General features: G+C 46.9%; 1 long non-coding RNA gene across 2 annotated transcripts; it reads right to left on the bottom strand.

Annotated features, from left to right (window-relative positions):
• Window positions 1-5,065: 5,065 nt before the first annotated feature.
• Window positions 5,066-20,476, bottom strand: LOC110359816 (uncharacterized). 2 transcript variants are annotated; one of them, XR_010466799.1, is made up of 5 exons: window positions 20,347-20,476; window positions 19,736-19,867; window positions 15,273-15,449; window positions 9,501-10,300; window positions 5,066-8,947 (listed from the first exon to the last, which is right to left on the bottom strand). It is a non-coding gene; the product is annotated as an uncharacterized LOC110359816 (long non-coding RNA). The 2 variants fall into 2 exon arrangements; XR_010466798.1 differs by lacking the exon at window positions 20,347-20,476 and having other exon boundaries at window positions 19,695-19,826.
• Between the last annotated feature and the right edge of the window lie 3,688 nt (window positions 20,477-24,164).

Below are 24,164 nucleotides of genomic sequence, written 5' to 3'. Positions count from 1 at the left end.
ATTTGGGATCCCACAGGAAGATTCAGGATGTGAGCAAACTCAAAGGGAGCTCCGGCACCGTGAGTCCCGTGAATGGCAGCGTGAGCTCAAGGAAACAGAACTAAACTTGGTTCTAATCACAGGTGTAGCACCTGCTCAATGGCACGGGATAATTCCCACCCACTTCCAACAGCCAAAGACACAAACAACATAAATACAGACTTCTCAGTCCTCATGGCCAGGTGCTCTGAGGTGAAGGTTACTTGCAGCCAGGCTCTCCAGGCAGACAGCGAGTTCTTCTTCCAGTACCTGTTTCTATTCCCAGGATTGCTGCTGAACCCTGGGATAATAACTACAATTACTGAAGGGCAGGATTCTACCATATCCCAAAGTCTCCTTAGCACCAAGTTGTTTACTGCCATATAATCAACAAACCTGCTCTCGGGAAGCATCTCCATTTCCCTATCGAGTGTCTCTCTGCCACCCCAGCCCTTCCTGGCTCCTCCGCTGCCCCCAGACAGGTGCTGAGTGCCAGCCTGCAGCTTAATGAAGGTCAGGAGCCTCCCCTCCCCAACTTTGGAGTGAAAACTCACTCCACAAGCATTACCTACTGCTTCAAAACTGTTCCAGTGCTCCTTGAGCCTTCTCATAAGGAAGGAGAAATCCACCTGCGCTCCTGCTCAAAGGATTGCTTTCATTGAGGCCTCTTTAGATTTGTGATGGCAAGTATTTGACCTGCTTCAAAAATATTTATGAGACTCTCACATGCATTCAGTAAGAGCAGATTAGCAAAATCCTCCTCTCATGTTCTCCCAGGGTCTTGGGGTGCTGATGGCAATATACATCCTAGTTACAACACATACCATATTGAGAGTGAGACCTTGTCAGCTCTGGCGAGACTTATTTGAATCAAAGAAACAATCTGGAAGTGATTGTGATTATTTCACAGTAGATCAGAAGAAAGTCTAACCACGTGTATTTTTAAGTAAGTGTCCTTTTCCCTGGCCTCAGTGAAAAGCTCCCAGGGCTTCCATGGGGAACATTTGAACTGGACAAGAATATTTAGACACTTCCAGAGCTCAGGTTGTACAGAACAGCAAAGTGTGCTGCTCCCGCACAGGGAGAAAACAAACAAAACCACTCCTCAGGTATGAAAACTGCCAAGACGGTGGCATTATGGTATTCACTAAGCTCCAAAACAAAACACCTGCTTCTTTACAAACAGTGCATTTGGAGCGTTACAGCATAACATGCACAGGGCAAAGCCAGCAGGAAAAGCAGCACTGGCTCACCACAAACAAGCCCCACAGAATGCAAACCAGCTACTGCAGACTCCCCAAAATGCTGCAGAGCAGCGCAAAACACAACCCAAGTGGTCTCTTTGGGGAGCGAAAAGCAAAGCGTACTCCCTTTTAACACGACCCCTGCAAGGCAAGCAGCTCTCACATAGCTGTGTGCTCCCTTCACCCTGCACCTGCGGCGCAGACACCGTCCCCATGAGCTCCGTGGCTCCCTGGTCTGCCTCGCTCAACAACACCCTTCTGTGCTGCCTATGGATTCATCTCCAGATAACATTCTTCGGCAGAAGGACAACCTGCTGACGGACATGTGCAATTAGTAGCCTGCTGACAGGGGCCCTTTCAGCCTCTCTGTGGCCCCTTTTACTCAGGTAGAGCTGGCAGAGTGATGCAGCCACCCATCCTTTGTTACAGCTCTGTAAAGTGGAGGAAATAATTCCAAAAGTCTTAAAGGGAACCTTGGGGTGGGAAAAGAAAACGTAATAGGTATTCCATAACTGAGGGAGAAGCAGCGCTTTATCACTGTTGAAGTGGCTTCTGCTAGTGAATCAATAAGTGCCTGAGCTTTTTATGATTCTCCTTAGCACAGGTAACACCACAACAAGGCAAAGACCTACCACCTGCAAATATATAAGCAAGTAAATCTCAGAGGGGAGAATGGGTGGGCTGGAAAGAGCGCGTTTCTTTCAGGAACTACTGCATTAATCCCAACTGAACGGGGAGCCTTTCGGGCTCCTGACAATGTCACCCCGATGCAGACAGTGCACAGGTGATGCAGACAGCACCCAGTGACTGGGACGGTGGTATCACCCCCCTGCTTCAAGCCGGTGGTGTCCCGCGAGGTGCAGAGTGCACACGTAACCAGTGACCAGATCTCCAAGCAGCCTAATTAGGTGACCTTGCCACCTGGGTCATCACCCAGAGCGGGAGGAAAGGAAATCCTTTCAGACGCGTCACGTCAGAGCTTCTTGGGATGCTTCCACTTATGTCCCAGCCCCACACGTGGGCCACAGCCTCGAACAGCTGTTTTCTGAACAAAGCTAGAAGTGATTCCAACTCATTTTGGTATGGATCAAGGGAAACAGCATCACGTGCTTACAGGACAGACTGCAAATACTTATTATATAACATCCTCTTCCACCCACAGCCATAGAACCCTGATGAAAAATCAGAGAAGCCACCCCCTTGGGTACAGCCAGTCCATGGCCACAGCACATGCCAGTACCAGAGAAAAGCACAGAGCAGATCCAACCCTGTTTCCTTCACCACTTGAGACCATGACCCCAACCATCCCCTCACAGAGGATGTATATAGTGTTCAGAGTTTGCTCCCCACAGTGTTCAGGCTTTTCCCCTTGCTCACAGATATGGTAAACAAAACACAGCCCAAATTTACCACTAGTGGTACCTAATTGTGAAAGACAGCCATCCTTTTTGTGAAAAGCCACCAGTATCCCCTTAGCCCGCCACAGCCCACTCAGACCTTCCTGCAAAACCAGGGAAACTGGCTTTTAACCTTTTCTCATTTGCAGATCCATACAGGTTTCTCACCAGAAATATGGACCTACATGTAGTGAACGTAGCCTACTAAAAAAATACATTTCTCTTGTCAAAGCACCTAATAAGAATCCTTATAAGCTAGAGAAGCAGAAGTTGGGTCAACCAGGGTAACAAGAAAAAACCTACAATTTGTTTTCTTTACCTAGGGGTGAAATGTTCCTTTGGCACAGTGAAAAAGCCATGACTTGCAGAGAGCTCAGGCACACCGACTCCTGCAGCACACCCCTCAATTTGCAGCGATGAGCCAGGCTGGGCAGCACAAGGGAGAAATCTCTTCTGGTTTGCTATCTGACTTCACGTGGGGCACCAAAGAGCAGACATGTAAGTGCTGCCCATAACCTCCACCAGAATTAAAAAGCCATTCACACAAAGCCATCAGTGACTTCTGCACCCTGCCAAGGTCTCTGCCCAGGCACAGTGCCCTCCTGGCAGCTCTGCAAATCCCCTTTTAGGAAGGCTGCGGCAGCTGATCTCTGTTACACCACCTAGCACCTGATGAGCAGCAACTGGGAAGGGGATGTTCACAGGTGGCCACAGCGATGTGCCTTTCAACGTCAGGGACCAGTTAGTGGCAGAGTCCTGCATAGATCTGGGGGAAAGGGGATTTCATCACCCTGAAATCCCACCAGTGCGGCAGGTCAGCCCTCTTCTGCATCACCGCTCTGTCCTGCTGGTTGCAGACAGTTGGCTCTAATTCCAGGAGCAGCAGAAGCGACTGTCTCATTTCCTCTGTCATCTGTATTGCCTTAGCACTAAAAGCCATATGAATCCACAGGGGTAAATCCACCCACTGCTGCAATTCCAGAAGTGTGTGCATCCTTCTGTCATAATAGAACTAATGGCACCCAGCAGCAAGTCCTCCATCCTGCCTGTTTGCCACCTGAAAACAGCTCTTAGTGATTCTCTGCCATACTAGAAGGGTTTGTCAGCTTGTCTCACACCCAGTTCTGGGGATATTGGTGTATCCAAAAGGTATCTCACAGCAGCCCTCACAAAAACAACCAAACAGCCGCAGGGCTGAGTACCGAAACTGGCCATGGGACGTCTGCCCTCAGCTCCGAGAAGCTAATTTGAACCAGCCGATCTGTATGGACTCAATCATTAAGAAAGAATGTACCTGAAGCCAGTATATTAAGGGGTGAGAATGCATTTCAGGTCTAGAGAATTAAACCATTGTAATCAGAGAAGGAGAAAAAAAAAATCGGAGGTAAAATCCTTGCACAGACCTTGACTATTCCCTTAGCAGGACAAACCTGATGACTAGTTGTTGTTTACAACGATAAGGTCAGAGGAAAGGCCATTTCCTCTCAACGATTGTCAGAAGGGATTAAAACCTGCATTCAGGCTTGCTTTGAACTGCAGGTACTCCCTTCCCGATGGTATCAGGATCCATTCCTCCCGGGCATGTCTCCAGAATGCCCCATTGTGGAAATATGCAGGGCTCCATCTTGCCAGAGCTTCACCCCTGTGGCCTGATGCCCAGGCCAGGAAGCAATCCTGCAATCACCGCTTAATTAGTCATTTCCCAAGTCTGCTGCTGCTTGCCGGCTCCTGAGGAGGTTGGGAATCAGAAACATCCCCACCAGACCGGGAAAAGTTGCTCGCAGGGTTCGAGGTGGTTTGTTCGCAGCTCCACACACCACGTTCTCCATTCCCACTTATTCTTTCCCCCCTAAGCAGAAGGATTTAAGCGGATGAAGGGGCCATTGCACCTTCTGCAAGTCAAGACAAAAGCTGATTTATAACAACAGCGCTTTCAGTTTTGTTGATTGGTTGTTAGGGGCTGAGCTTTGGTTGGCTTGCGTTTTGTTTTCCTTGAGAAATAGCATCTTTGCTGCACAGCACATGGTTCAGAAGGTCTGCTCCAGGAACCCCAGCCGCCTGCTTTCCTTTGGGGAAGTCGGTGCTGAGCCCGAGGTTGGATACACGCAGCTCCAGCTTTTCCAAATGAGCTGCAAGAGGCACTTCTTACCGTGCAGGCACCAACTTGATAAGGGAGTTACGCAGTATTAACATATCTGTCTAGATAATGAGTGTTTGTGGGGGGGGGAATGCTAAAGGAAAAATACGTTTGTTGAGACCCAACTGTTTTGAAAAACACGGTGACTTTGCTGTTCAGCAAAACAAATGAGGTATTTCAATAATGCCCAAAAGGCCTACTTTGGCATTTTCAGTGTATTGGACATTGTTGAGAAAGGTTTTCAAAACAAACACACACACACACAAATATAAAGAGTTACATAAAGCTTTATAAAATAACATTTTTTCAGTTTAAAGACACTGAAAACAGAGGAACCGCTCTGATCAAAACAAAACAATGCTTCCAGAGTTTCGTTTTGTAAGAAAGTTTGATTTCAAACATGATTCATTCTGGAATGGAAAAGATTTTGAAATCTCAGCATTGTGCAGTAAAACGAGAACTTGTGTCTTTCGCTCGCTCCAGCTTCCTTTGCTGTAATGAAATAATTGGAAAAGTGGCGTCTGCGCTGGTTTCCTTGTGAGCGCGGGACAGCCCTGCCCTGATAAACCTGTGTGAGGTGGAAATCAGAAGAAAAACCCGAACAGATCAGTAATTCCACTGAGATTTACACACATTTCAAGAAACGATACTGGATACAGAAGATTGCTATGGGGGAAACTGACCCCAGTGGGGAGTAAAACTGGTGACACGAATTATTGGATCTATCATCTGAGAAATTCCCGCTCTCTCCCTGGATTGAGCGTGTAACTTCTTATAACCGTGTTCAAATTGCGTCTCGTAACGCGCTGGGTCAGCCCCTGCTGCACTAGTGCACGGTGCTTCCAGCACCTCAGAGCGCGGGCAGGAAAGACATGGATTTGCTACAAAAGACTGTGCAAGTATGTCCTCAGAAGGGCTTTTTTCCTCCTTCTCCCACTAAGGGTTTACTAACCCTGGCAACAGCCAAATCCACATATAACATCGCATGGGCATCCTTTCTCCTCAGCCCCTCTTTTTGGCATCTCGAGGAGACAAGCGGCATCTTCCCCCTGCTCCTTTTGCCTGATTTCCTGCCCCTTTCCCTCTCTGCACCAGCGTATCTGGGGTTGCCCTCTGCTGTCTCCTGTTACGTGATCTCCCTCTCCAGCTGAGGTTTCTCGCAAAGTGCCAATACGCAATAAGAACAATTATTTTTCAGAGAGAAGGGTGCAGAAGGGAGCTGTGAAGAGAGCTCGGGACACCTGTGAGGTTGTCCTCTCCTTCCCCTCACCTGGAGGGACAAAAGCTCAGCATCCAGCATTACCACAGCACCAACAGCCATCAATAAATTGCTCTCGTAAGAAAAGAACAGATGTGACAAAGATCGTTCCAGGGTCTATAGCAGACCACAGCCAAAGCACAAGAGTCTGAATGCGCTGGGCTGGGATGGCAAGGGAAGTCACAACTGGGTTCCATCTAGGGGGAATTATTCTTACACTCAATTCATCAATTTATGGGCAAGCGATTCCACAGGCAACATTGACTTGATTAAACAGGGCCATAATGACAGTGAGTGTAGGGAAGCATCCAGCCAAGTATGCAAACTAGCCTTCTCAGCCTGGAATAAAAGCTTCCTAACCAATAATTTCATGCTTTTATCTATACGATCATTAATACAGATACCAAACAATGCCAGCTCGACGTGGTGTCAAAGGCTCTGACAACCTCTAATTGATAATAAATAATTCAATTTCTGTCCCAATCCAAAACTGCTGAATCTTGGGACACGTTCCAAAGAAATGATTAAAAAGAACTTTGAATGTAATTATATCCAACACAATTGGGGATATTGCCCAGATGAAATTTACAGCAACTATTCAGAGCTACAAAATTTCAATGACGCTGGCAGCTCCTTATGCCTGCTAGAAAATGCGATGTTCTTTGCTGGGGCAATGGCAGGCGCTGTGGTTTTCACGGGCAGCTGCACGGCAGCAGCGCGCCCAGCCCAGCCGCGCTTCCACAGGGCTGCAGCCTTTCCCAAAAGCACTCGAGAAGATTCGGGAACGGGGTTTTGCCACAGCCTCTATCGTTCTGTACACGCAGAACTGGGTCGTCTTTCTGATACAGCTGATTCTTCCCCTCCCGCAAAACTGTTTACATGACAATTAACAAAAATTTCTTATGAAATTAACACTCGTAGTTCCTGGAATGAAACTGGAGTGACGTGTTTCAGCAAGGACAGTGATGATCAGCACAACCCTGAAGTGGTGAATGCAGCATCCTGAAGGCACGATGCTTGTTCCGGTAATACCCAAACGACAAAGCCAGAAGGAACTCCAAACACTTATTAGTGGAAATACAAGACATGTATTTACAAGAGCGTCCTTATACAAGATTTGAGTCCTATTTTCCTCTCACTTGCATAAATCCTTGCTGAAATCTTAGTTTCTGCATCTGTAAAAGAGGATGATTAGCTTCACATTGATTTCTTTGGATGCACAAACTAGCCAAAGATCTCATATCTTCAAAGCCTTGATAATGGAATAGTGGAACAGGCACAAAAATACTGTAACATCAGAAATCACTGTGGAAGTTGATGGGAGGACTGGATTGGGCTCTGTGGCCCTATAGCATTTTCAGCACCAGGTCACAGGTGCAGGGTGTTTGTTCACAAAGTAACTTAACAATCATTAATACTTTGTCATTAAGCCATGTAATCTATAGGAAATGTTCTCCAAACACTTTGTAACGCAATGTTCACGAAACAGGAGTTTGCAGCAGTTCATTCAGAAATTCCAGGAGGCTGAGTCCTTTTTGAAAGAGGAGAAGCCAGTGGCAATAACAGAGGATTCCAGTTAACATCCTGATTTCTCAGTGCACACCTGCGGGTTGGAAGGGGCGTGGGATGTTGGAACAGCTGTATGCTTCATCTCTGGAAAACCAGGCAACACGTCCCTGCCAGCAGCTCTTCTGCCGAACAGAAGGGGCAGCACTGAAGACTTGATCTGCCCTCTCAAACGTTAAAAATAATTTCTCTACTAAAAAGCCCCTAAAAACAAAACATGAAGGAAAAGCTCCAAGAAGGGTCAGGAATAGGAAAAGACAGAAATGCAGAAGGTGTATTAAAAAGATGTCATCACCTCTGTCATGTGTTTTGTCTTGTCAAGTGTAAACATTCGTAGCTCCTCCATTTGCACCGGTGCAGAGGATGGGAAAAGGCCGAGCCTGTAGCACCAGCCGCACCCCGAGGGTGGGCACTCGGCTCCAGACACAGGGCGAGTGCTGCCGAGGTGAACTCAGCTTAACAGGCTGCTACTTACAGGCTTAGACTGATGTACAGGTGTTTGTCCTGAAATATGACCATCCGTGTCATCACTGCTAATCCTCTCCCACCTCAGAAATCCTCCCACTCCAACAGATAGCTATTTTTGGAGGAGAAAAACCACAAACACACCAAAAAGCAACAGTTCCCATTAAATCTCCTCCCACAGGAAGGGCAGCCTGACTATCACACACCCGACAAGTTGTCGAGTGCAGCGCAGCACCAAGCCCTCGGTTGCCTCTGTCACGGCGGGTGTCAGCCATCTGCGTGTGACAGTAATAACAGGGGTGTCACAGGGAGAGCGCGCACAGACCGCGCGTCCTCCTCCCTTGCAGCCTGGCAGAAAACCTCACGCTGGCAACACAAACCCTCGCAAGCGCGCTGGGCTGCATCCTGGGGAGCAGCGTTTTCCACTTTTCTCTGCTGAAGGCTTCTCTTCTGCTCGCCCTCTCAAGCTTGTGACCCCTTGTCTGCAGCTGAGCTCCCACCCACCTTGCAGCCGGGTTTGGGTCCCGCCGCACCGCTGCAGACCCAGCCCCGGGGATCCCGAGCGCTGTGCCGCACGTACCTGGTGGATCAGTTCTGATTCCCTGCACACGCTGCTCCAGCGCTGCGGTGATGATTTGCAGACATACGTGAGGACAAGGTTCACGGTATAGGTAATCTAAACAAAAAAATTATCTTGGGATTGAAAGTAAATTTACAAAAGTAGATAACCTTCTTTTCCTTAAGTAATATATCATATAGGTAGTGACTGCATTGCATTCATCTGTCTCCTAGCTTAGCTTAGAGACAGCTGAGTACAGCTTCTAGAAATATACCACTTGCGGCAAAATACGACTTCTAGGAGCTCAAGGTCCCCTCTACTCCGCCCTGGTGAGACCACATCTGGAATATTGTGTCCAGTTCTGGGCCCCTCAGTTCAAGAAGGACAGAGAACTGCTGGAGAGGGTCCAGTGTAGGGCAACGAAGATGTTTAAGGGAGTGGAGCATCTCCCTTATGAAGAAAGGCTGAGGGAGCTGGGGCTCTTTAGTTTGGAGAAGAGGAGACTAAGGGGGGACCTCATTAATGTTTATAAATATATAAAGGGTGAGTGCCATGAGGATGGAGCCAGGCTCTTCTTGGTGGCCAACAATGATAGGACAAGGGGTAATGGGATCAAGCTGGAACACAAGAGGTTCCGCTTAAATTTGAGAAAAAACTTCTTCTCAGTAAGGGTAACAGAGCACTGAACAGGCTGCCCAGGGGGGTTGTGGAGTCTCCTTCTCTGGAGACATTCAAAACCCGCCTGGACATGTTCCTGTGTGACCTCACCTGGGCGTTCCTGCTCCAGCAGGGGGATTGGACTAGATGATCTTTTGAGGTCCCTTCCAATCCCAAACATACTGTGATACTGTGATACTGTGAAGGCCATGCCAAGTCTCACATACTGAGCATAAAACCCAGTATTCTGGCTGTTATGCTTTGCTCTGTTCCCACAGAACCTGCATTTTACCTGTTTTGAAGCACAGCGTCTCAGTCCCTCTGTTGCCTTGGGATTTTATCATGGCAGATATGTTGGTTTGGTAGGTCACAGTGAGCTTTGTAGCCCTGTGGGAGAGGGGCCTCCCCCACGAACCACAACCATAAGTGCTGGTAGAAGGAACAGCCAAGTGTTGGGGGCCCTTTTCCATCACACCAACCTGGTGGGAGACACACAAACCTATCACAGAGCCCAAACGACGACTCTGGGCATCAGGATCTCAGTCAACTCAGTGTATTCCATAACTTAGAGAATCAGATGCAAAGGCACAGATCTCCCACTTTTTTTAACTCTGGAAAAAGTCCAGAAAGCTCCTAGAAATTTTCACAGACTTTGCAAACAGCCAAGCAAACACTAAACACCAAGCCAAACTACAAAAATTAGAGACAGAGATAAAACGGGACAAAAGCCCACAGCGATTGCTGGTTTTGTATCTAAAATCGCAGAGAAAATTAATCTCTGTACTGCTGTAAACAAGTCACATTGGCGCCTACAACACCGCAGGAACAACCCCATCTAGGTCTGCTCGCTTCTTCGCAGTGCTGCAGAACCAACACCTCCGTGCAAAGCTGATGGCGACTCCGAGTGCTGACGGTGCAGGGATCCCATTCCCTGCAGCACAGAGTACAAGGGACTCCTCACACGCTTCAGGTTTCATCTCCACCTCTCCTGTTCTTGGCCTTAAAAGAACAACAATATTTTGAGTTAGCTGGGCACATGCCAACACACTGCAGCATTCGGTTTCTGTGGATGCCACCACGCTCCAAGTCTTCCTTGGGACAGACAGCTGCGTATTTGTATTTTTACCTGTTCTGTTTTCCCAATGGCTTCCTCTTTCTATCTCTTCCTGGCTTTCTGATATATCCTACTTCTGTTGTTCCCCTGCTATGTGTGCAGTTCTCTGTCCTCGCAGCTTTTTGCTCTATCTCTGCCCAGCAGTTATTTGTTAGTTACTCAGGATCCCAATAATTTAGGTCAAAAACCTCGGTGAATCTGATGTGGTTTGTTTCGCGTAAAAAGAGTGAAATTGAAAACCACCTTATTCTTCTCAACTGAAATGCTGCATCCCTATTAATTCAGGTGTATAAATAACACTCTCTAACGCTGCATCAAGAGCTCTGCTGTGTGATTAAACCTGCCTCCCTGACCTGTAATTAGAAACTTTGCCTCTGAAAGGCAGTTTGCAGAGAGAAAAGGAGAAAGAGAGAGAGAAGGAACCAGCTCTCAGACCCAACAATTTTGTTCATAATAAATTATTCAGAGTATTTGAAAGTTGAGCTAGATTTCCATCTGGTAGCATAAGGACCCAAAGGGAAGAATTGAAGGATTCTCACAGCAGAAACACAACAGTACAAGAGCATGGGGCTGGAAACAAGAAGCCAGATGAGAAGTTCACGGTGTCCTCTGCCTGTTCCTGTTCAGTTGCTGCCTTTGCACTCCTGGGCTTCCCGCAGGTCCCAGAGCAACGCGGAGTGACCCTCTACCAGCATCCCACCAAGCTACAGCGTCATGTTTGGGATATAACATTAGAAGAAACCCCCAAAATTCCAGGAATGCTTTACACATGTCAGCAGAATCGGACAATGAACACACAAAATAGCAATAGTCATGAGTACAGAAACAATTTACAGAGCATGTTGCACGGTCCCACACAAGCAATATAATATATAACCTTTTCAAGACAAGCAATTTGAAGACGAATTTGTTAATGATTAAACTGATCTTCTGCTCCAGGGGCAGTTAGACAGTACAGACCATCACACTACTAGTGATGGTAGTCACAAGGGTACACCCGATGTTATAAGGCAACTTCTCACTTGGAAGTGTGGAGATAGTAAATATCTTTTTATCCTGGAGCCATAGTAAGAAAAATTATTGTTCCTTCAGCCAAATGTAGATGCATTTTAACAAAAAGACAAATAAAATATTCCGTCTTCTACTATGGGTGTCAGTAATCTTTCCACCTTCCATAAACCGGGGATAAAACAAGCTTTAGGGCACTGGGTAACACAAGAACTGGTCCTAGGATGAAGGTCTCTGGCCTTGAGTATTTGGCAGCTGTTTCCAGGGTTCTGCTTGATTTCAGACCAGAGAGATTTTGTGATGAATTCCTCCTCTGGTTACACCTATAATCTTTGTGGTAAGGGTGTGACTGACATCGGAGTTTCAGTCTTTCATGTTTTCAGGCTCAGGTTTGTGAGGCCTCACACCGGAGGAATTGAGCGTCTGGTAATTTTCTGCATAATTGTCTTTTTCCTGGGAACTTCACAAGGTTGATCCAGGTTGTCAGGGGAGCCTTATGAATTGAGACATCAACTTTAAGGGGACTTACATGAGAGAGGAGAAACGCAACATTTACCTCCCAAGGATCCTTTGGTCAAAATACCAGACCTCACTGAATTCTCCAGTGTTTTATGAGTTCTGCTCTGTTTTAGACATGCACAATTTTAACGCAAATAAGAAATTAAATCTACCAAAATATTAAATTGTCAGTAGTGGAAATGTCTTCATCCCAGGCTGCCTAAATTTGTAAATGTATGAGGTGCAGTGCCATGGAGACCACAACCCTGGTACGGGGTGCAGGACTCCATGAAACAAAAGAGTCCTTCAGATTCAATAACAACAACTTTAAGTAATCTTTTGTGTTTGTAATGTGGTAGAGTCCAAGTTTATCACGGAGCTGCCAGAACATAAATCTGATACAAACTACTTTGGATTAGATAGCACAGCAGCAGGAGCTTTACTGGGGTATTGTGACGAGTTTTATGAACTTCTTAAAGAAACAGAACTTGGAAATACTGGCAGTGCTGTGAAGTTATTGCCTTGCAGGCTTGAACGCTCAGCACTAAGAAGCGAAGAAGGAAAAAAGCTAACAAATTCAGAAAATAGAGCAGTACTTGAAACTTGTATTAAGGCACATTTGTTTTTCAATCAGAGTTTTAAGTCAGTTTACTTAAAGCTGAGTCCTGTGACTCCAGCATGCTCTACCTTCCTCAAATGCAACCGCGGGCTATTCTCCCCTCCTTTCTTCCAAATCCGAGTCCCATATTGCTTCACTTCTCTTTCTTCAGGGTCCTTCTCATGATTTAACATTGGTATGCAAGTACAGAAGCCAAAAGAGATAAAAAAAGCTAGGCACTTGCCATACATCAACTTCCAGAGACTACCTGGTTCTGCACCCTACTTTCACACACCAGGACCGCCCAGTAGCCCCAAGATGCCCCATCTCCGCACCAGCTCGGAGAGGAGCAGCAGGACGGGCAGTGCCAGCTCTGCAGGGGCCAAGTTCGCAGCCAGCTGCCGGTGTGGCTCTGCTCGGCGCTCTGCTCAGCCCCGCGCTCCACTCCAGCCTGCCGGAGTTACTAACCAGTTTCTCTGGTTTTCAGCAAGTCAGACATCAGCCAGAACCAGCCCACACGGTTTGAAAGCACCTTTCCCCTTTGCTGCCTTGGCCACCCTTGCTCTCAGCAGAGCTGCTCAGCGCCAGCAGGCTGGCCTGCCCTCTAGTTCTCATTTCTCCGGGGCAGTTCACTATCTACAGCTGTCCTTTTGAAGATTTTGCTCTCTCATACAGGGATTTACTCCATAAGCTGTGCTCACCCCTGCACAAATGCCTCATATGCTGCGTTTCCAAACCTCCCAGCTCCCCTTGCAATGCCTGGCACGTGCTGGTGCCCCCAAGCAAACTGTGTATGGGTTGCTGTGATCCCAACATTCTCCTCTTCAGGAGCCCCCTGTTCTCTCCTACAGCAGCAACTTAATGTCCCATCTACGTCCTTTCCCTGAGTAAACAAGTCCTCTAAATGCCACTATCAGGGTTTCTGCACTCACCTACACTATGGCTGTACCAGGGTACCCTCAACTCCCTCATATCGGTGTTGCTGTGTGTCCCCTGTCCTTTTTCCTTCTACCTTTGGATCTTCATTCTCCTCCAGTTCTGCCGAGGTTGCATACAAGCCCTGTAATATTATTTATCTGATGACAGATCTTGCAGTGTGCTCACATGATAACTTTTCTAGAGTGACAGACAGAGATGAGATAAAGATATTGGTATGCAAGTGCTATCACCCAGTTGCTTCGGCTACAAATGCAGCAGTATCTAAATTACTGCTGCTCCCCTATTTTTCCCTTTTTATTTTCCTACTATTTTCACAAATTAGTGGTGTTCTTTCGCTCCCAGTAATAATGTAATAGATGGAGCATTTAGAAGTTGTCCTATCCTATGATGTCACAGAGAAATGATGTCAAGACGAGCATGTAGCCTCACAAGTTTAGACTTCAACATTTTGAAAATCGAAGGGATCCTTTCATCACTCCAACCCTGAACTGAATGAAGAACACTCAGGAAAAAGAGGGTTTATGCGAGGTTTCCTTGGTGACATTCCAAGTGTCTCCCAAATCTCAGAATAAAAGAAAAGGTGGATCCAATGATTTGTGTTATTCCCAACAACCAGCCTGAAATACGGTACTACACTGAGAAATGACTCTCAAAAAAAGGAGGAATTGTTTTGTACTTATTATCCTCCAGGGACTCTGAAGTTCACCTTGTCTGTTCCTCAGTACAAATATTTTTCTAGCTTTCAGAATGCAGAGAGAGTTCTGAAAAATGGAGCCGTGTTTCTGTGCATCAACTGAGTCAGACGGTGCCATTTCTACACAGCAGCTTTGCAAATATGGTTAAAGCCCGAAGCACAATGCGGTGCTCCATGGGACATATCTGACCCACACGCTGCCTTTTCAACTCTGCTTTTTCCAAATCGTGTACATTATGAGTGAACAGGAGGAAAATGTGTAAACAAGAACGGAAAAGGTTGTCGTGAGTTCATTAATTCTGATCACTTAATAAGCTGTAAATTGAAGTGCATGAATTCCATTCTCTTGAACACCAGGATAAATTTGAAGAATCTCTATTGACTTAATTCACACTGATATGCATTAGAATAGTTTCTGGCACATTCAGAATCAAAATAATTATTACAGCAACTTTCAAGACCAGAAGGTGCCTAGTTCCCATTTAAGTGACTAAATGAGGGCCAGACTTACAAAAGTAGAGAATTCACCACAAATTAAAAAAAAAATCTTAATTCTTTTTTACAGGCATTGCAGAGGCACAGCCGTGGGGCTCGGGCAATGTAGGGCTGCAGGACTGGCAGAAGAAGCAGGGTGATACTTTGCACCCAACTAATGAGAAGACAGCGCTGTGCAGAAGGGTGACTGCTGTCCTCTGACCTTCTCACAGAAGGCAAAGATGAACTGTATACAAGGAGGCAGAACTGCTTGAAAAACATTGTCAGGCCAACATTCAGAGCAGTACTGATACATTTCGGAGATTCTTTGCTGACAGGTCCCCTCAGAGGTCAGGAGGAATCCAGGAGGATATCGTTCTACGCAAAACAAGCATTGCTTTGGAATTCTTTACTCTGTGGCTAGGATGCTGGACATAAAATCTTACACTAACTTTCTTGGAAGATAAAACACTTGTCCCCTTCCAGGGACCAAAAAGAATCCCTAACATCTTCAGCAACACTCTAAGTTTCTGAAACAATGACAGAGAAAGACATTGTGGTGGGAAAAGGAACCTGGGAAGTCTCCAAAAGGTAAAAATCACTAGAGCTGCTCAGCTGCAATAACTGCTTAGTTGCACAAAGTTACCTGTGTGTTCTGCTGCTGCTGGTTTGTCTGCAAGTCCCAAGAAAGCAGATCTAGTGATGCCCTTGAAACATGCAGCTATGACCGTCGCAATGTCTAGATGGCTCCTCCTGCCGGCTGTTTCTCAGCAGTCTGAGCTCTTGCCAATAGACCCCATTTTCGGTTTATCTTTTCAGGAAGCTGGAAACGAAGAGAGGCAAAGTTAACACCACATTTTTCTTATTTGTCACAGTAACAAACAAGCATGATCCCACAGCATCTCTTGTATCAGTGCACATTTACTCCCCAACTCCTGAGGCAGGTGGAGATGCTGCGTCCAACAGGCCGCGGGCGGCACCGGGAGCAGAGCTGCGCAGATGCTGAGAGGAGCTTGAGGAGCGTGAGCAGCAAAGGCGAGCAGGTCAGGGTCAGGATCAGAAAGGTCCATAACCAGGCAGAGACACCTCTACAGCCGACCCCAAACGAGAGCCAAGGACCAGGGCAGCTCTGTGCTGTGGCTCTCAAGGGAAGCGAGGAGGCCCCAGCAGGATTCTCTCCGCTCTTTGGCACACGACTCTTTCCGCAGCACTCTGGTCCCAGGTTACACTCCACCGTATCAGGGCAGACCATGAACACAGGCAGCCAAACCCGCAGGACAGTGGAAAGAGGTTGCAGAGTCAGCTGGTGGACCAGGGCCCTCACAACACACTGCCCAGCACAGCCAGTGAAGAACATAAATATTACTTGAAGTGCTGACAAAAGAACGTGGGTACAAACATGGCACAAGGGCTGGCAGTGTGAAAGATCAACAATCTGTACTCCAGCTGTTTCAGGCTCTGGTCAGGAATGACTTTTGCAGGGCAAGGGATGTGTGCTTTTGTTTTGCTAGTCTGTTGGGAAGCACTTCTTTCTAAGCCAGAATAAAACTTCCACTGAGACACAATGACAAAGCCCCTCCAAGTTTTTCACCTATGACTTAAAACAGAAAAAAAACCAAATGTAAACTAATCCGGGCTTCTCATTTAAAAAAAAAAAAAAACTCCATCCACACCACATACTCCTCTGTGACATTTCAACTGCTCAGTTCTTTGGTCAAGCTACGTCCCAAAAGAGAAAAGCAAATGAGACATACCGGCATCCCAGTTCCTGCCTCCGCACTGATGACATTTACCATAACCGGGCACTGGCTACATCTCGCAGGGATGTGCAGTCTGAACTCCCAACCCTGCCTGCACAAGGAGGAGGTAAAACTACCTGAGGCAACAAAGCTCAAGTGGCAGGTGAGAATGATCTTAAAAAAAGAGCTTGTCAAATCAACAGAGGGAAGACCGAGCCTTTGGAAAGGGTGACCACAATTACCTTACTGTGTTACAACAGGAAAAAAACAAAGACAGACACAAGTGAGCATCCCAATAGTGCTCCCAGCTGGACTGACACTGATACACCGCCTAGATAAAGCTGGTCTGACCTGCAAAGGCTGCTTGGCTAGAGAAGAGAGCAATGGCCTACTAGAAAAAGAACATCCTTGATCAATATTGATAAAAACACATCTCCAGATAATATGAGTTATTTTGGAAGAAAGTCACATTTACAACAGGGACCCCTCATTTTGCTGAGATGCCCAGGGATATATGTTGTCTCCTTCTGTATAGGGTACTGAATGTATACAGGACTATTCCTAAATATAGTTCCTCTGCCAAGCAATTGTATTCCCATACTTTATATTTCCAGTGAGAAAACTCCAAAGGAACATTTTAAACCAAAGCCGTTTCCTTGGAGCTGCCTCTGACCTTCTTCTCCTCTCTCAGCCGAATCTCCCTGCCAGGATGAATTCAGACCTAACGTCTGCTCCTCCCACCAGGCTTTTGGATATGTGACAACATCCTTGTCACTGGGAGCTGTGCCTGCTGGTGTCCATTGTCCTGTGTCCAGTTTGGAAGAGGGCTTTTAAGGAAAAGCCCAGAATGAAATTTATGAAGAGTCAAATGATTTACAGGAATGGCCAACCACGTAGCTAGTTTCTGCGTGCAGCTGTCAGCAACTTGTGAGGCCTTAGCAATTAATTCACAAGGCTCCAGCATGGGAATGGTTCAAGGCTCAAAAAGAGGATTTTAAAAGTTAAAAAAACCAAATGAAATGAGGTGTCCTGGTTTTGCTAAAAACAAGTTTCTCTTTTAGTGAATTTGCCTGTCAGCTAAAGCCTTCATATTAACTGCATTTTCCTGGAGCACCAGACACATGTTTTGGTAAACCTAGCAATGGAATGCAAACTTATTGATAAGCACAGATGGACATCTCGCGAGAGGGGCGACGAGAAACAAGAGACCAAGAAACTGACCAACTGTGTATAACATTCCATTCACGTGAATACTTCATATAAAGTGGGAGATCACGAGGATCTCGTCACTTTTCCCTTTTGCCCTTTTTCCCTTCTGCTTATGGCCGACATTAGAAGAGGACCTTGCTAGTCGTCCCTGCGAACTGAGGCCAGTGACAGACTGAATCCAGCTCTGATTGGCTGCAGAGTCTAACCCAGGACTTTGGGTGCCGGCTCTGCAGTTGCTGAGACTTTCAAGATTGGTTTTGTATATTTTGTATTATTTTCTCTATTCTTATTAGTAGCATTAGTAAAACATCTTTAATTTTTTCCAACTCTCTTCACTCTGTGCTTCTTTTCCTCCCAATCGCCTCTCCTTAGTGAAAAGGGGGAAGGGGAGGGGGAAGTGTGGGAGGGGGAGAGGGGGTTAACAATACATCTGCCAGGGTTTTATTGTCACCCCGCAATCTTAACCCTCGACATGAGGGATCAATCTCAAAATATTACAACTCTGTGCACCAACCAGGGCTGTGGTAGGATACTGGGGGAAGTGTAGGGGACAGCCTAACAACCTGTCAGGCAGAGCCTGTTGCATTTCAGAGTCCCAACAGGAACAAAAGGAGATACACACCGACCATGTGTGGCTGCTGGCTGTGCTCTGTGGAACGCGTCTGCTCCATCAGCCCGGTGACGGGCACAGCGTGCACGTGCAGCCCGATCACAGCCACCGCTGGGCACAGCCAAGCAGCTACATCACGACACTGAGGTCTCCGCGCAGAGAAGGGAGACAGCGCAAGGCCCAAGGGAGGCACAACGGGTAACGGAGATGCGGAGCAGGGTGCATTGCCCAGGGGAACAGGAGCGGGTCTGTGGGATGGGGTACAGACCACCAGCTGGTACAGCAAAGCGCGGCTGGTGTAAGGCCCTGGATAATCCAGCAGCAATTCTCACAGTATGAGGGGTGCTAACAGAAGGAAAGCAAGTTGTAAGTCTTATTTGCAACCACTCATAATCTGTGGGGACATTATGTGCCCATAGCCCATAGTGTCATCCATGTCTCATTTTCTGTGATATCACATGTATTGTCTGCCCTATATAGTTCAGGTACATGAACAAATACACACCTTGGTAGAAAGTAAAACCACTTTCTCTGTTAAAACCTGTAATCACACTGCAAACAGGATGCAAAAACCTTTGCAGGTGTTTATCCAATTCCCGCATTAAATCAGTACATTACTTGACAAATGCTTTCATCTAAAGACCAGCTACCTGCTAGGAATTCACAACTAGGCTTGAGCCCTTTGTCTACAAACTCTTAACTTTTCTTCTTCTGCTCCCTGTCCCCCCTTCCATCAGTGTTCTGCAATTTGCCAGCCTCCTTTATGTCTCAGTTATGTCTTCACAATGTGAGGCAGGCAGACCCATGTGCCCACAAACAGAAAAGCTCCTCCAGCTCACAATAACTCAGCAGGCTTCTGTGATTTTCAGAGACTGCATTACCATGTGCCCATGTCTGCTGTCAAATCACCGCCTGGACGCAGACTTCATGGTTAACCTCAGCCTTACCCCAAAGACCAAACTGTCCCCGAGCCCTCAGGAACATCCATCGTCTCTTGCAGCATTTCTTATAACATGCTGTGAACCTGGCTGATGCTTCTAGGAAATAAAGAACACGCCTATCCCTCCAAAGACATATGATGATGTTATGTCCTTTTTCTGCAACCTACCAAGAGTGGCTGTGCATTTAAAACACATCAAAACAGATTTGAAGGGTGGACAGTCCTCCTGAGGTTTCCAAAGGAAAACTGAGATAAAAGCCATAAAAAACAATCCTGCACACATAGCATATAGAAAAATAAAATCTAAACCTAAGTTCATTTTTCTCTTTAGTACAAGCTCTGACAGTCCCAGGACTGTTCTAACTTCCAGCTGCTTGTCATGGCTGTAACATCACAGCAGTGAGGAAAAACCCTGAGCGCAGTTAGTCCAAGCTTAGCTGCCTTGCCCTTGAATCCCCCACCCTGCCCTGCTCTATCCGAGGCTGTGAAAAGAAAATAACAACAGGAAGCTGTTCCTAGAGCTCCTACAAGGGAAACAGTTATTTCTACGCCCTGCCTTATTTTAAATACCTGTAGATAGGGAAGATGGCATGGACAGATCACACGCAAACCTGTAATTGAGGCAAGATTTTCTCAAGTGATAGATGTCATTGACTGTAATTGCTGTTGTCTGTTTCGACCTTCTCCTCGAGGTGTCTCCACCTCCCATTACAATGTCACAGCGAAAGAAGTTCCCTGGTGGTCTGCAAAGAAGCACATGGCAAGACAGAACTGACATTGTTTATATAACATAAAATGAATTCTAAATCAACAGTTCAGAGAAAGTAACATTCTTGCATAAAAAAGTAGACAAAAATAGTTATTTCACTGACAGATGGTGCTACTAACAGCAATATTTTGCATCTATAAAGCACTCTGTACCCCAAATCCTAAAAATGTTTTGGAAAAAGGAATATACTACTATTCTTCAGTGTTTTAAAGAAAAAGTGAGGCACAAGGCATTCACAGGGCTTTGTCAAAGTAATCAACGATTTACCACCAGAACGAAGAAGAGAATCCGGGCTTTTTAATCCCTTGTTACTCAGTTATAGACATTATTTTAATGTAGCCCTTGGATTTACTCATTTTAGTGTAGGGTGGGTAAAAAGGAGCACTAAAGCAGAAAGAAATTTATTCTCCATCTTAAACCAAGATTTTCCTTGTGGAATGGCAATAAGGATACCCTGCAGCCCTGGGTTTTCTAAGCAGCCAGAAAGCCTTCATCCTCCGGACTGTGCTGGTAGCCAGGATAACCCCCAATCCATAATCTATGCCCAGTGCGTGCTGCGGGAGGCACAGATAACAAAGGCTGTGACAGAACTCCACCAGGGAAGTCCTTTCGGGCCCCATTTCCATCAGCTCATAAAAGGAACAGCCTGGACCCACATGCTGGGCTCTGCTAAGGCTGCTCCAGGCTGCAGCTCTTCATTTGCAAAAGAAATGACCCATTCATTCCGCTCTGACCTCTGCAGCCACTTCAGACTGCTGACCTCACCACCGATGGCCCCACCGCTACTGCGGCTCCTCAAACAGGTGCTCCCGGATGAAAACCTCAGCCTTGCCAGGCGAGCTGAACCAACACAGCGTCCCGAGTCCTGCTTCAGGGGTCCCGGGGACTGTTCGTGCACAGGCGGGGAATGTTCAGCCCTCAAAGCATTTATTTCCTATCCAGAAAAGCAGAGGCCAAATGAAAAAGAAGTGCAGATGAAAGGATGTAATTTTAACTGAGTCAACTGAAGTTAAAAAATAGACTTGTGTGTGTGTGCACTTGACAACAAAGATCTCTTCCCTGCACCTACTGACAGCTGCACTTTGTCTTAGTGTGTGTTTGTCCAAGCAAGTCCTGATGTTCCTGTAGAGAAATGAGTGCCTTGTGACCGGGGTGTTCCCGTCCCTGCAGCAGATTTCCAGACTCAGTTTTGTGTGGATGGATGGAAGGTGACAATGCTACTTCAGCAGGGGAATCCATGTGCATCCATTGCCTTCCAGGAAAAAGACACATCTCTCCAGCCACGCTCACCACCCACGTTTACCTCGGCATTCGCAGCCTTATTACCAGGAGCATCACGATCCATATTGACTTTTGGTTTTAACAGCCCCATTCTAGAGAGACAACTATGCCGTTTCACAGCCAGGCACAGGGTAGCCAGTCTCTTGTCAAAGGCCACTAAAGCACTTGGTGGCTGAACTGGGAAACTAGTGCTGGCTTTAAGTTGAAGTTCAGAGCCCTGCTCACTGGACTAATCTCCAGACAATAGCATTTTTCTACTTGGCAGAGAGCTGGAAGCTTTCAAGTACATCTGGAAGAATACTAAGGCCCTGAGATAGTGTCACAGATATATGCAGCACAGACTAACATAATTTTTCAATAGAAGTGGCATAAAAATAAAGCAAACTAGGTCAATTCTTACACTGGTCTCCAAAGAACACCCAATTATCAGGATGAACATAACCATCTTTAATAAGCGAGCCCATTTGGAAGCTGAACTGTTTGTTCCAAGTGCCACATACACACCAGCTCTTGCTACTGGCAGAAGAGGCCTGTGAATCAGAGCCCGAAGTCTGATGCAAGAGAAACTTGGGCGTCTCAAGCTGCTTTCCCCGGCAGAGAACAACCCTATTATAATAGTTTGAGAAAGTCCCCTGCCTGCTTTCTCTCTGAGTAATTAAGAGTGAAATCCTCCTCTCAGTGACCCCAATGCTCTCAGCCTAGGCTGATTTACACATGAAAGGAACCCTCTGAGGGGCCTTCTCCCTTTCACATTCACAACCAGGCAGAACCTATAAATAAAACCTTTCTGAAAACGGGAGCTTTCAAAAAGGTCTGTGTATGTGTGCAAATGTATAGGAGAGAAAGGGAATGGATGTGTGCACTCGAGAGTGCCTGTGTGTTTGCATGCATACGTGAAGAGCGGGCGAGAAGAATGTGCATTCATACACCAGGACGCAAACAAGCTGCTCTACAGGGATGCGGGAGCGTGCACAGGTAGCTGGGAGCACTTATAGGAGCCAGAGAGCTTGTCCAGGCTGGTTTCCAGCTCACACGGTTGCAGGGGACATTCACCCAAGTCAGCCGAGTGACCCTAGAGTTACACATGAGAAAAATGAGAGCAGATTTAGACTTAGTTGTGCACATGAGAGCAAGCTTGTGGTGCGCTTTCACTGCACAAAGCAGTAAAGTACTTGCAGAACAAAACACTTGTGTTTTATGCTGCTTTGAATATAACATGGGAGGCAACAGAATCAGGCCTTGTGGCATGTGTTCTGATGGCTTTGACGGAAAGTGAGGTTTTTAAAAGGTTGCATCTTCTCAGCAGCCAGGACAGAGAGCCAGTGTTGCATTTTCCAGGGCCATCGCTGTTCACAAGTAATTTTTACAGTTTGTGGGAACACAAAGCTCCTCAAAGTTTGAAAAACAAACAATGGGACTGATGCCATGAAAATGAAGTTCAGAAAATCAAAAAAGACTAAGACTGCCTTTGCAGTAGCTTATAAAAATGCATAGATATGAACCCGTACTCTCCCGCTGCCCTGTTCACCCCTGTGTCTATGCAGTCAGGACATTTCCCCTTCCAGGAGGCCTAAGAAGAACCAACACAGCTTCCAGGGAGCTGGCAGTCGCTGTGACCCTGCCTAACAGAAAGGAGTTGACAGGGAGCTCCGAGCCCAGCCAGGACAGAGCACAGGGTTTCACAACGCAGGTACCCGTCTGTGAGTCTTTGTCGCTGTAAGAGAAGCCTTTTTAAGACCAGGCTACGACGTGATAATTTGAGAACCGCAAGCTGTTTTACTGCACTGCTCCTGCCCAGCTGCATAATTTCCTTCCTGAACTGTGCCCGTGCTGAGTGGCAGTGCCAGCGGTCGGGCTGTACGTGTGCTGGCAGCGCTGGAGCCGCACTGCTGCTTGGGGGGAGACCCCGCGGTGCGAGGGGTGCTGCTCCCTTCTGACCCGTCACTGCTGACCACAGCTCTTAGATCTCTCCCCTGCCCAATTCTTATGCAAACATGGAGAATAAACAAGCAGAGAAAGGCACAAAGCAGGAGACATAAGGAGTGCAAAGCCTCACACAACTGCACAAAGCGCAAAACGTCTCTTGTGCCGGTTCAAAACACTCTTCCCAGCTCCTTGCAGCGGGCAGGGGTGTGTGAGCGGGCTGCAGAGCTCCCTCCTACCGAGCCCGCAGCTAAAGCCCTCCCCCAGTTCCCAGGGTCTTCAAATGAAGATTTGCATCGCACTTCCAGACCGTTCCCCAGAGAAGGGACAATGGTGCTCTCAGTGCCCTCTTCCCCCCTCCCTCCTTCGCTTACAAAGCTGATAAAGCCCTGGTGAAAAGGGGAACAAAGGATTTACAGATGGCAGAATATTGATTTCTGCAGTTCGAGGACTACAGGGAAAAGATGAAGAACCCCCCAGAAACTCTGTGAAGTTCGAGACACGGGCACTATCTCTGCAGCACGAACTCCACGTTTGCTAAGGCCGTATCTGATGGAGGAGACATTGCTATTCGAGGGGGACAAGCAGGTCCCTGACAACTTGAAAATGCGCAGAGATGAGATTACAGTCTGAAATCCCACTGAGCGCGTTTGTTGTTCCCAAACCTGCTAAACGAAGAGGCGCGTCAGCGAAAGCAGTTTGCCACCAGGCGGGCTGGCCCGGCATTGCCTTGAGAGCCTTCGGCCTCGGCTGGCGGCATCCAAGGCTTTCATCAACCGCGTCAGTGATCTGTGCTGTTATCCGTGTCCTCGTCCCTCCACCAGCCACCACTGCAGCTGGAAAAATAAGAAAAAGGTGGAAGATGAGTCTTCGGAAAACAGCCTTTGATTCTGGATCGCATTGAAACCTCCTGCTCTCAAAACTCCCCAACTTTTCAGGCCGTTACCTGAAGGCTAAAGCTTCCTCCCTCCACAAGCATTTCTGTGCTCAGCACGTGTAAATCCAAGCTTTATTCTGCTTTATTTTTTTCAGCTTAGTGAGTCAACTCCACCTCTACCGAACAGCTG

Source organism: Columba livia, chromosome 17, assembly GCF_036013475.1.
Source record: "Columba livia isolate bColLiv1 breed racing homer chromosome 17, bColLiv1.pat.W.v2, whole genome shotgun sequence".
NCBI classification, from domain to species: Eukaryota; Metazoa; Chordata; class Aves; order Columbiformes; family Columbidae; genus Columba; species Columba livia.
Note: the sequence above shows the minus strand (reverse complement) of the source record. Positions and strands in the feature narration are given on the sequence as shown.